The 13,814-nt window shown below is 39.8% G+C and overlaps 1 long non-coding RNA gene across 1 annotated transcript; it reads right to left on the bottom strand.

Moving 5' to 3' along the window:
- Window positions 1–366: 366 nt before the first annotated feature.
- Window positions 367–11,954, bottom strand: LOC129146768 (uncharacterized). The gene is made up of 3 exons (XR_008553966.1): window positions 11,708–11,954; window positions 6,687–6,971; window positions 367–402 (listed from the first exon to the last, which is right to left on the bottom strand). It is a non-coding gene; the product is annotated as an uncharacterized LOC129146768 (long non-coding RNA).
- Window positions 11,955–13,814: the final 1,860 nt, after the last annotated feature.

The raw sequence follows: 13,814 nt of genomic DNA, 5'->3' as shown, positions 1-13,814 counted from the left end.
GCACAGTTTGGGGAGGGGATAAAGACACAGTCTCTTGGAGAAGGCAGAGAGGCATAAGAAGACACTGCATCCATTGCACTCACCACAGTATTGCAGAAGCAGTGACTTTTTGGGATCCTTAGCCCCAATCTTAAGCTGGATTCAGGTATAGTCAGAGTAGAAAGTTTGGTCAAGACCAAGTCAAGACCAAGGTCAAGAAATGAAACAGTGGAACCATGGGGAAAAAATAGGGCCAAGATAGGGGTCTGAGGAAATCCTCCACCAAGGGTGAGTTGGCCTGGGACACTGATGGGTATAGCCACTTACTTCTCTGTGAGGGTACATACAAAAGATACATCAGGTTGCACTCAAGAAACAGCTGGAATTCTTTTAGCTCCTCTATAGCACTGGTATGCCCTTGCCCTAGAAAGCAACAGGACGGTGTCAACTTAGAAATGCCTTCACAGAGTTATGATTTAATGTCATGATGTCTGATTTTTTCAAGAATTCAGATAAGAAATGGCTGTTTGAGAGGAATATTTTGTGGTCTTCAGAAAATCTGCTACTGAATATATTGCTCTTATCACTTATATAATAAGCATAATATTCTGCCCAGATTTAGAGCTGAGAAATATTTGTCTTTCCAGGCAAGGTAAATATGCATGTTTATTTTTGTCAGACAGTAAGAACTACACAGCAAAACATGATTCCTTTTTGCATTGGCCCCTTTGAACCATAAGTTAAATTTAGTGCTTAATTGTTCCAATATCACCCTAGGTTATTGGAAGCTACCTAATGAGTTCTGGTTTCCCTTTTAGTCTTGAACATTTTGATTTTTTTTTTAATTTTTAAATTGTGAAATGGAGCATACCAAAAAAAGATTTTTTCGAAACTAAAATATATATGGCACAATGATTAGCTCAAGGTAAATATCTACATAACCACCACCCAGGTCATAAAAAAGAATTTCCAATACACCAAAACTCACTCAACTTACTCCAAACATCTTTCACCACATTTCTCCACTATGCCTCCTTTTTCTTAATGCTTTTCTTTTCTATTTCACCTAAGGATAGATCCCTCAACAGTATAGTTTGGTATTGCATTTCTCTTTTATTTCTTTAATTTTTTTAATTTAAATTTTATTTGTATATTCCCCATACAATTACAACCCCTTTATTTTGATCCCAATCCCTCCTTTCCCAGCCCCCCACCCTCCCATAGAGTGTCTCTGGTTTATAATTGTTTGTTGATTTTGATATTTTCTTTCTTATAGTTATTCTTTTTCCTGGTCCCTTATTTAAGTTTTCTAGATTCCTGCTATGAGTGAGACCATCTGGTATTTTTCTTTTTCTTTCTGGCTTATTTCGCTGAGCATGATCCCTTCCAACTCCATCCATGTTGCTGCAAATTGCATGTGTTTATCTTTTTTGAATGCTGAGTAATATTCCATGGTGTATAAGTACCACCTCTTCTTGATCCAGTCATCTATTTTTGGGCATTTGGGTTGTTTCCAAAGCTTAGCTATTGTAAATAGTGCTGCTATAAATATAGGCGTGCAGGTGTTCTTTGGAATGGATGTTTCTGTGTCCTTTGGGTAAATACCTAGGAGGAGAATTGCTGGATCATATGGAAGCTCTATGTTTAGTAGGTCCAGAAAGCTCCACACAGCTCTCCATAGTGGTTGGACCAGTTTGCACTCCCACCAACAGTGCAGGAGAGTTACTTTTTCTCCACAACCTCACCAACATTTGTTGTTGCTAGTTTTTTTAATATGTGCCATTCTCACTGGTGTAAGATGGCATCTCATTGTAGTTTTGATTTGCATTTCCCTGATTACAAGTGATGTTGAACATTTTTTCATATGCCTGTTGGCCATTTGTATTTCCTCTTCAGAGAAGTTTCTTTTTAGCTCTTCTGCCCACTTTTTGACTGAATTATTTTCTTTGTTTTTGTTGAGTCTCATCAGCTCTTTGTAGATTGTTGTGATCAGTCCTTTATCATTGGTGTTGTGTGCAAAAATGTTCTCCCAGTCAGTGGGGTTTCTCTTTGTTTTTGTTATTGTCTCTTTTGCTGTGCAGAAGCTCTTTAATTTGATGTAGTCCCAGCTGTTTATCTTTGCCTTCACTATCACTGCTTTGGGTGATGTGTCTGTACAGATGTCTTTGATGTGCATATCACATAGTGTTTCGCCTATATTTCCTCCTATGAATTTTATGGTTTCAGGTCTTATGTCTAGTTCTTTAATCCATTTTGAGTTGGTTTTTGTGCATGGTGTTAGGTAGTAGTCAAGCTTCATTCTTTTGCATGTAGCGACCCAGTTTTCCCAGCACCATTTATTGAACAAACTTTCTTTGCTCCAGTGCATATTCTTTGCTCCTTTGTCAAAGATCAGTTGACCATCAATCTGTGGGTTTTTTTCTGGATTTTTCTATTTGATTCCATTGGTCTGTGTGTCTGTTCTTGTTCCAATACCATGAAGTTTTGATGATTATGGCTTTGTAGTATAGTTTGAAGTCTGGGAGTGTGATGCCTCCATTCCCTTCTTTTTTTTTTCAGGAAAGCTTTGGCTATTTGGGGTTTTTGGTGATTCCATATGAATTTCATCAATAATTGTTCTATTTCTTTGAAGAATGACATTGACATTTTTATTGGAATAGCATTGAATCTGTATATTGCTTTTGGTAGGATGGTCATTTTAATAATGTTTATTCTTCCAATCCATGAGCAGGGGATGTCTTTCCATTTCTTTGTGTCTTCTTCTATTTCTTTTAACAGTGTTTTATAGTTTTCTTTGTATAGGTCCTTTACCTCTTTTGTTAGATTTATTCCCAAGTATTTGATTTTTTTTTGTTTCGATAATAAAAGGGATTTTTTTTTATTTCTTCTTCTTCAGATTTATTTTTTGTGTATAGGAAGGCTACTGACTTTTGCGTGTTGATTTTGTATCCTGCCACTTTACTGAACTGATTGATTAGTTGAATTAGTTTTTTGTGGAGTTTTTTGCATTTTTCTTTTAATTTCACATTATCAGTCACATACCATGTAGTCTTTTGTGACTAGCTAATTTCACTCAGTATCACATTTGAGTATGTTATACAGGCCATGTTATTATTTATATGTGTAGCGCATTCATTTGTATACCTGTACATGCCAGTGTATGACCACAATTTACCTATTTTATTATTGATAGACATATCAATAATAAAGAAACATTTTTTTTAGCACCTCCAGAAGAAATACAATCCACTAACACCTTGAGTTTAACTCAGCAAGACTCATTGGGACTTCTGCCTTTCAAAACTGCAATGTAATAAATTTATGTTGTTTTAAACCACTAGCTTGTAGTAATTTGTTACAGCAGCAACAGGAAATCAAACACAAGAAAAAGGTCTCCTGCATCTACTAAGAATTCTGAGTTTGAAGTTAAGGACTCTAGGCTAGATCCTGGTTCTTCCACCAGTATCGTAATTCTGTGAGCCTGGCCAAGCGTCAGTCTCTCAGAGACTTTGTTTCCACTAAGACTATAGACGGTGCTCGCAGAACAACTGTGAAGATCACAGGAGATCCTATGACAAAGTGCCTGTCATTTCTTAAATTGTATATACTTGTAAACATTTATTTCCAATCCAAAACAGGAATCAAGGACTAACAATCTTAGGGTAATGGGATAATAGTGATTTTTTTAACTCCTATTTTATATCACAAGTTCTTTATTAGATTTTTCCTTTGATAGTCTATTTTAATTAATAATTCCAATCTTCCAATGTGCATCTGTGCAAATCATAAGTAGAGTTTTATTTGCCTCTTACGTGAAAAACAAAAGACAACAAGATAAGGATCCTAGCTTATTATTTTCTAATTTTATAAATCAAAGAAATGCCTAACTCAGCATGAAATATGTTGCTGTGACACTGTTCTTCAGAACAAGCCATATCATTGAGGACAGCACATCTGACTGGCTACATACAAAATCCAGGGGCAGGTGCATGACCTATCTTGTTTATAAACCCAGGAGCCTCCATCAGCAGCTACTACACAACAGGTGCTCCATGTTTGTGGATAAATCTTTTTTTCCATAACTGTGATCTATGATTATCTACGATGACCACCCTGTCATCAGCTAACCTAAAATGCCCATATTCTGATAAACCAGAACTTTACAGCAACCTCTATTTCTCTCCTTATCAAATACACCTTAGAATTGTTTTTAGATAAGAGCATGAATCACTTCATTTTTAAAAATATGAATTAGCTTTAATAAATAGCACAGACAACTGAATGTCAATGATACCAATCAAACTTCAGTGATTTTTATCAGAACTTTATTCTATATAATACCAAGTGCTGTTGCAGACCATCCACAATGGACATAGGGCTGCAAGATGACAGAATTCTCAGTGGCTACAAGCAGTGGGTCGGTTGAGAGGGAAGAGGAGATGTTCAATATTGTGGAGTAAAAGACTTTCTGGAATTAGTCTTTCTATAAAATCCTTCCATTGCTGCCATTAAGAGAGGACGAAAGCAAAGAAATGGAGGGAAAAGAAACTTGCCAGAAGGTGAAACAGGTGATAGGTGGAATTCAGAGACTTTGCCCCATAGATCAAACTTCAACTTTCAGAATTACACTGAGCAATGTATTAGCTAACAAGAATAGAGATCACCACAGTAATGGTTAACATTTATTGAGTAATTAGTATTTGCTAGACACTATTTTAAGGACTTTATACATATACTCCTATTTCTTTCTACAACCCTACAACAGCAAGGTGATTATTGCACCCCCATTTAACAGAGGGAGGTCACTTAGCAATAGTATGGCTCCAGAGCCCCTGTTCTTAGTCATTACACCATGCTCACTCTCCAACAATAGTTGGGGAATGACTCTGCATTTAAAGTCTGGATTCTGATTAATTCATGCCATTCACAGCAATGTGGATGGAGCTAGGAGGGATTATGTTCAGTGAAATAAGGAAAAAGAAAAATATCGAATGGTTTCACTTATAGGAGGAATATAAGGCAACCGAATAAGGGATCAGGGGAAATAATAATAATAACAACAACAACAAAAAAAAAACAGCAGGTAACTATAAATCAGAGACATTCTGCAGGGGAGAGGGAGGAAGAGGGATCAAAACAGGGGAGGGAAAAGCACAGAAGACTATGGTGATGGTGCACAGGTGAATTGGTGGTGGGAATTCCATGGGGACTACCCCTGAGAGGAGAAAGCAAACACTGTACAAAAATGAACAATGATGTAATATATATATATATATATATATATATGATAAATTATATTAAAAAAATAAAGTTTGGATTCTGAGCAACTGGAGTCAAAAAAGACCAGAAATTCTCACAAATTAGTACATGAGATTTGAGAAATAGAAATGATTATTCAAACACATCCTCATGGGGGGTGTGTTATTACATGGGACACTTATCAAAATATACAAACTCAGGACAACACAAGAAGTAGTTGAGGGCGGGATAAGCAGGGATGTGTTTCTCCTTCATGTTTCTTAATGTACCCTCAGTTCCCTATGTGAAAGTAAAAGCATTCACACTGGAAATAATTTCTGTTCTATTTGAAGTAAAAGTTTAGCAAATAAAATTTAGTTCATTCCATAGTCCAACTTTGTTACTCTCAAGTAATCCTTTCTGCTATTGCTTTAAAGTTCTGAATAAATTGCATGAGCTTATCTTTTTTGATTGCTGAATAGTATTCCATCATGTATATATAACACATCTTCTTGATGGAGCTAGAAGAAATTATGCTCAGTGAAATAAGTCAGAAGGAAAAAGAAAAATTTCGGATGGCTTCACTTATAGGAGAAATATAGGGGAACCAAATAAGACATCAGGGGAAAAAATAATAACAGTACAAAACTCAACAAAACAAAAACAGACAGACAATTATAAACCAGAGACATCCTACAGGGGAGGAGGAGGGAGAGGGATCAGAGGGAGGAAGGGAGGAGCACAGGGGACTGTGGTGATGGTGCACGGGTGCATTGGGGTAGGAAATTCTATGGGGACTACATAAGTAAATAATAATAATAATTTTAAAAAGTCCCGAATAAAGAATCTAAGTGTTATTGAAGTTCAGTGTCAGAATCAGGTGAATCAACCTGAGAAATGAGCTCACTTAAAATATTTCAACTTCATAAAGATTGTTTCTATCAGTGTGCACCTGTGAGTCACTTCTGCACTATTATCTCTTTGATCCCCACAACAGAAAAGCAACAGGAAAGATAATACTACTAGATTCATTATGGCTCATTATGACAAAGAAATAAAGAGGCCCAGAGATGTGAAGAGGTATACCTGAGTTCACACGGTGAGTACTCAACCTGAGACCAGAATCCAGGTTCCTTTTCCAGTCTCAATCTATTTTAGTGACTTTTCCTAAATTTACTAACAAGCAACAAAACTGACAGATTTGGCCTACCCTCTAGTGAGTTATCAGTGATCAGTGAAATGTTCCAAAGTGGACTGAGATATGGTAGACCTTTACACAGATGTATAAAATGGAATAAGCACATAATAATGGCTTATTTTTAGCATTTAGAATGTGCCAAATAGTATGCAAAAAATACTTTATATAAATGACCTCATTCATCCTGAAAACATTCCTGTGAGAAATATATCATTAGCTCTATTTTATAGAAAAAGTGAAACAAAACTGAAAGTCAAACAGGTTAACTTACCAAGGTAGCAGTTAGGATTTGTGTTGTCAGGTTCAGGCTGATGAATCAACAGAGAAGAGAAATCCAAGGCTGACCTTCCTGACAGAGGCTGCTGGCCCTACACAGGCTGAACTGAGCCATGGGTGGCCCCCCCATCCTTCCTCTTTTCCCACCTGCTGCTCTGAACCACAAGATTATTTCTCCATCAACGTCTTCACTTTGAGGCAGGAAGTTCCATCAGGCCTCTAGAGGGCAAATGTTCTTCTGATGCTTTTGTGATAGGCCCCTCCCTCAATGCTGAAGGATCTGAACAAGTTTAAAAAAAAACAAAACAAAAATGTTGTTTGCTCCTCTTGAGGGAATATTTACTGGAACTCATGGTGGGGCACAAAATTTAAGGAAAATAATTCTTTAATGCAATAGTTTTGGAAATCAAAATTAATGCAAAAATCTCCACTTTAGAGACAGGAGACCCAATCCTAAAATTCCAAGACTCGTCCACTCACCTCATCCCAGTCCCAACCCAGTAGGCCCTTGTTTGTAGTTAAATTCTTGACATTTTGTTCACCATGGATGTTTTCTGCATGACATTGCACGTTCTCAAACATTATTGATTGTGATGACTGAGTTTCTGATGTTTTGAGTCCCCTTAAATTCTGGACCCGAGGCCTCACTCACCTCATTCTATTCCAGTCCTGGCCTGCACACTTAAAAGACAGAATGGGGTTTCTCATGCCATTTCCTGTCTACTCCACAGGTTAGCTGTTCTCTCTGTAAGCCCCAAGTAAGTGATGACCACATACACACAACTTCAGAGCTGAGTTGTGGGAGAGAAGGAGGAAAGTTTTCTCCATCTTGCCCTAGAACTATCCAGGAGTTTTGTTTCTTTCTCTTTCTTTCTTTTTCTTTTTTTAAAGATTTATTTATTTATTTATTTATACAAGCACTGGGTTCAGTCAGAAGCGCGGGAGGGTAAGAGAATTCACCAGAGCCAGAGCGGGGAGCAGCGCAGGCAGACTGAAGTACACTGCTGAGGGGAGCAGCGGGCGGCAGGAGAGGTCTGCACGCCATGTGGGACCCTCCTCCGGTGGCCGGGGAGCAGCCGGGGATCGAACCGGCGCTGCAGAGGCTGCGGGCAGCTTCGCAACCCAGCGCTCAACTGCTGCACCACCAGGGAGGCCTTCTTTCTCTTTCTTAAAGTACATTTTTTTATACCATCAGCTGAGTAATTTGCCATGAGCAAGTTCCCTTTGACACCCTCAAATCATGTTGCCATGTAACTTCAATGATTAAATTCCTATCACTGTTTATTAGTGGTCCTTAGTTATTAAACAAAAAAAAATTCCTTCCTAGGCTGCTCCCAGATCTAGTAAGTCAGTATCCTTGGAGGCAGAGCCTCTGCAACCTTTATAACTTCGTAGGGGATTCCAATGTACAGGTAGGATTGCGAGTGATTACTTTAGTGCAAGGCGGACTTCTTACTTTCCTCCCTCAGGAGTTGCCCTGTAATCCTTCTCGAGCACAATGTCAGTCACAGCTTCCGAGTCAGAGTGAGCTGGGTTCCTTACCTTCCTTACCTTCCGACATTCTAGCTTTGTGGTATTGGACAAAATACTTGACTTTACTTCCTCAAATCTAATGTAAATAATAATAAAATCGAGCTCTTGGACTTGTTTAAAGGAATCAAGCTAAGGCATCTAAAATACCAAGCACAGCTTTGATATGCATGTGCCTGCCTGCATGCAGGCCCCCACACATTCAGTATGAGCTAACACAATACAAGTTATGAATCCATTCTGCAAACGAAATGATGAGAATCCCAAAGAATAAATAAAGGCAGAACTGCTCTGTCAGCAGCCAAGGGTGGGGAGAAACTCAGACCCCACTCTCCTTTTTCAGGGCATTCTGAAAAACCCTTAGGAGTCTGGAAAATCATGAGGACCATAATTAGGGACATGAAGGCATTACAGATCCAAGTTTACTGTTAGGGTTGACTTTTTCTGCCTCAGCACTTCTATGGCCCATCTCTAATCTCTCCTCTAGTGGCAGGCATCTGGTTGAGGCCATGCTGTGGCCACAGGTCCCAGCTGAGGAGAGATGCTTGGCCCCAGTGGCTTCTGTGGCCTCAAGCTTATTAGTGAAGCGGTCACTGACTGAGCTCAGCGACCCATCCAGAGGACACAGCTATAAATTCCCAGTCGCCTGGCTGGCTGGATGTCCATTTGGTTTGTAGGTGTATGTGGTTGTGACTAAGTAGACTTGAATGTGTTTTCTGATCAAGAGTAGAACAGCATTTAAGTGCCCAATGCAGGAAGCCCCTGAGGGCATCCTGGTTTGGCAGGGGTTGCAGGGAAAGAGTAGCTCGCCTGTTTTCCCTTCTGAGAACAGCTGGGCTCTATTTGTTTCTTGGACAGTGTTGATTGTTTCAACCCAATGGGTCAAAAATCTCAGTCCAGTTTAGAGACTTGTGCCAGCTTCAGGCTGACTCAGAGTGGGAGAGGGAGAAGGTGCAGACTGAATCAGCGTAACTGAGGTCGGCTCGGCCTCAGTAATCATCAGTGCCACACAATTGGCTGCATTTCCTTTTCCCTCAGGGAGGTCCATCTGGGCCCTGCTTGCTCGTGTGTGGCTTCCATTGCCTCCTTTCATTGCTTCCAGCCAATACACTTTCTTTCCTTTTTCATAGAGGAGTACTCCCTGTACCAAGTTAATAGTTGAATAAACTACTCAAGAGTAAGACTGTTTTGTTTTTTCCTCCCCTGAACCCATTTCCAGACTTGTTTGGGAAGAAAGTTAATATTTCATACCACAGTGTGTTTAAAGTGTATGCCTTGATTGTTCTTTAGAGAAGCTATTTTAGTTTGGCTCCTAGTAGTTGGGTTCTTTAATTACAAGTAACAGAAACCAACTTGTGCTGCCATTAGCCAGAGAGAGTGATTTATTATAAGGATAAAGGCACATCTCATAGAAGCAAAGACAGGAGTGTAGTGGGTTTCAGAAAGGAGCTGGAAACTACACAGGACATCTCTGCTCTGATTCATCTGGGGAGCTTTGCACGTGTGCTGCTTTTGTCTCTCTGCGAACTGGTTTCACTGCTCTGCCCACAAGTTGCAAAGTTGCTGTCACTCCAAGGTGGCATTCATCACTTCCACTTGAGAGACGTGCTCAGAATGACTAGTCATTCTTTTAGCTTTTTCTCAAGAAAAAGAATAGGACTGGTCAGAGCCTCAGCAGCGATGGTCAATGGCTAGCCCGGTGGCTGTCCTCTCAACCAAGGTTCCCAGGTCTGGCTGATGATCAGTCTTTCGTGGGATTTTGCTTCCTTTTTTTTTTTTTTTTTAAATAAAAACCCAGGCTCTACCTTACAATTTCTAGTAGTAGGGCCTGGGACACTGCATTAAGAATTCCTCAAGCGATTCTGATGATAAATTATATTTGAGAGCCACTGAAACTCAAGTCTTTGGTATCCATTAATCTTTCTACTAAGGTCGAACAAGAGGCTGCCTTTTAAACCATCTATTGTATGAGGAGGTTCTCACTATACAGCTAGAGAGAGCAATTTATTTCAGTGTAAATATACGTGAGTGGGATGGGGAACTCCCCGTCTGACAGAGCACTTGCTGTAGAACCAGTCTAGTGGAAATCTGAGAAGCCAGATCAGAATTGGAACTAATGTCACTATTCTTAATGCTTCATGGTCAGGATTTTTAGACACGATATCAAGAATAGTTTCTACAAGAAGAAATCTGGCTTGCTGCTAGCCAAGCAGATGATACAGGTACTATGGGTGTAAGAGTCAAGAACAGTTTTAGAGGCCTCCCTGGTGGCACAAGGGGTTTAAGTGTCAGCGCTATGGAGCTATCTGCAGCCACTGCAGCGTGAGTTCCATCCCAGGCCAGGGAGCTAGCCCACGTGATGCAGCAGACCTCTCCTGTCTCACCTGCTGCTCCCCTCAGCATTGTATTTTAGTCAATACACCTGTTCTGTTCCTCACTCTTTCTCTGGTGAATCCTCTCACCACCACCACCCCTATACTTCTGGCCTGTACCCCCAGTTCTTGTATGCATAAATAAATAAATCTTAAAAAAAAAAAAAACAGGGTAGGTCCTAGGAAAAATAGAACTCCACTGAAAAAATACCATCTTAGAGAATCAAGTTGTGTGTCGTTCTCATGCTTTTATTTCTTACATGCTTTTTCCACTGCTTAGCAGACTATTCTTTTTCTAGGGCTACTGGTTTTTTCTTTAAGATTTAACTTGTATCTCCACTTAGAAGAAGGCTTCTCTGACTGTCCAGTCCATTAATCTTTGCTTCCTTTCCTTTATCTTTTGCATACCTTAACCTGATCATGCACTGTCATCATTTTACTACCCCATCACCTCCACTTAATCGTAGGCATCTGGAAAATAAATCTTCTTGTAGGGTGGCTGGAGAACTCTTCTGCTGCAGTGATGTGTCTGCTAATCTGAGTCCTGGCTTCCCTTTTGTCCCTCACTTTCCCCTTATTCCCACAGCCAAAAAAAGTCATTTTGCTTTTACCAAGAATCTCAATACTGATTCCAGCTTCTGGGATCACTCATCCCTGAGTCATGAAAAATTTTAGGAGCCCTAGCACTCTATCCCTGCATCCAGTGTGCCATGTTAATTAGGTTGCCCTTAGCACCATGATACATGTACAGGCTGTTTTAGTTTGACACTCTAGGTAAATCACTCATAGTTCAAGCGGCATGATTCAGGTATTACTTCATTTCACTCCTACAACAAGCCTACAAAGAAAGCTTTATAGGGAAAACCGGGAACTAGAAAGGTTAAAGTAGCCTGCCTACGTCACATCACAATATATGTCAGAACCAAGATCAAAATCCAGACCTGACTCCAAACCCTTATGCTTTTAAACACCAAGCTCTATCTTAGGCCCTTTTGAAACCTACTTTACATTGTCAGCTATCTTTCCCTGTGAAGTCTTCATTTTCTCAATTAGAATGAAATACTCAATAGATATTCATTAATTGAATATAATCTTTGGATGGTATATTACTTACATGAACTGGGGAAAAGAGTGACTTTTCATCACATACAGTTGTCAAGTACAGAATGACTTTCTAGAATTATCTATTTAAAAGCTTCCAACAGAATGTGAGTGTAGGCCTATGTGCAGTTCATCCATTTCAAATGGCTGAGGAAAAGATTTCTCCACTGGTGTCCTCCCTTTTCACGGTAGCTCTGAACTCCGAGAAGGCCCTTTCCACAGAAGGCTGTTTGTTTTAGGTGTGGCCCCTACATGGCAGGTCTGAGGATGTGCTCATACTGGGTCCAGACAAGGACCAGCCACAGCACTGACTATTCATGACTGAGTCACAAAAGAGTCAGTCACACAAGCTGGGCCTGAAACTGGGCAGTGAGGGGAGGGCACTGCATCTATAGGTTTCCTAAATATACCATCTTTGACGGACCACACAAAGAAATATTCATCACTTATCCTATAAGCGGGGTTTTTAAAAAAAAGACAAAAGTGTCCTGAAGACACAAGTGTTCGAGGGATATCAGAAATGGTTTACACTGACTACAAGTGTGAAAATAGACAGAAAATTATTAAAGTAAATCAGAATGATATACTCCCTCCACTCATGCATGACTCAAATGCTAGAAACCAAAAGAGTTGCGCTGAGATGTAAGAGTAGAGTCAAAAACCCACCTATTTCAAAAGAAGGATGAAACACAGACTGCAAAGAGGCAGTAGCTAAGCCTCTTGTCTCCAGGATCTACAGCAAACTAGTTCAGAGTCTTTCAGAGATCACAGATGCACCAGGCAGATGAGGCCCTACATTTGGGAGCAACAAATGGAAGGGTTTATTTAAGCACACTCAAAAATCACCTCCTGAAAGCAACACTTACCTCCAGTTTCACTAGCAAATTTTTCATTCTAGATGAATGAAAGGGTAATCACATCTAGACTCCCTCCAAGGGCAGAAAGCCACAGCAAGCCCGCAGTGTGACAAATGAAGCATCCCTCTAAGTATAAAGAACTGGGAATGCGCAGCTCTGCCAAATTTTTGAAAGTGAGTGATCAGCAAGGGACACAAGTATAAGCTGGGCAGAGGCAGAAAGAGGGGAGGGAGATAACCAGGTTTGTTTCTGAATGTATTAAAGATGCTGATGATATGCATGAAACATCCAATAAGCTGGTAGAGAAGAATTTCTAGAGCTCAAAAGAGAGATTAAGGCAATAGATTTTGGGAAACATTTGCAGGGTGGTGATAAACACCTGTGTGTCCCAGGAGAAAATAAACCAAGGTGAGAAAGGACACAAGCTTAGGGAAACTAACACAGGACGATGGATTTGGGGTTACACAGTCCCAAATCACTCCTCTTTCTACAGAGATTCCTTTTAGTCTATTCCCTTCTAGCTCCAACAAATATATCCCCTCACCCCCAACCTGACAGTCAAACAGAACCTGGGAATAAATGACTTTACTTAGCAAAGCCATAAAACATGTAATAGAATGTGGTCTTTGAATGCATCAAGAATAAGGAGCTAAGGCAATGATTCTTATTGTGCACTTTTACTCCAGAAATTTGAGCCAAAAAAATGACCAAAATTAAAAGAATGTCTTAAATTAAGTTGAAACTTTACTACATCTAATTTTTAAAAGTTCCCAGTCCCTTCCTCCTCCCCAAACTCTAATAGGTAGAACACACGGAAGTTGCCTGTATAAAAATGTAGGATTTAAGGCAAGTTTGATGACTTAACACATTAACTATTTTACCTGTCTTTCCTGAATGACCTGAAACATCACTGTTGTTTGGAGTTCCCACATTTTTCTGACTACACACAGAGAATGCACAAGTCATGGTCATTGTTCCCCACAGCGCTCTTTACACATTTTAAGCAAGCTAGCAGAAGTGCCGTGTAATCGCTCAAACACTCAACAGCACAAGCGATTGGGTTTCAGCTGTCTGCACTGAAAACTGTTTCCTAACGCTATGCCCAGTCTGTATGCAGTTTCAACACTGCTCGGGCCTGAATAAGCACTAGATGGAGGTGGAAAGAATGCTAACCCAGGTGTTCCTGACATTATCAGATAAAGGGACTCAAAAGGCTTGGTGTTGGCTGGTTGATGGATAAGCTTTATGACATTAATGAGGTAG

The sequence above is a fragment of the Talpa occidentalis genome, unplaced genomic scaffold, assembly GCF_014898055.3.
Source record: "Talpa occidentalis isolate TD23 unplaced genomic scaffold, MPIMG_talOcc4v2.1 talOcc4.4, whole genome shotgun sequence".
Lineage (NCBI taxonomy): Eukaryota > Metazoa > Chordata > Mammalia > Eulipotyphla > Talpidae > Talpa > Talpa occidentalis.
This window is presented reverse-complemented; position numbering and strand designations above follow the sequence as displayed.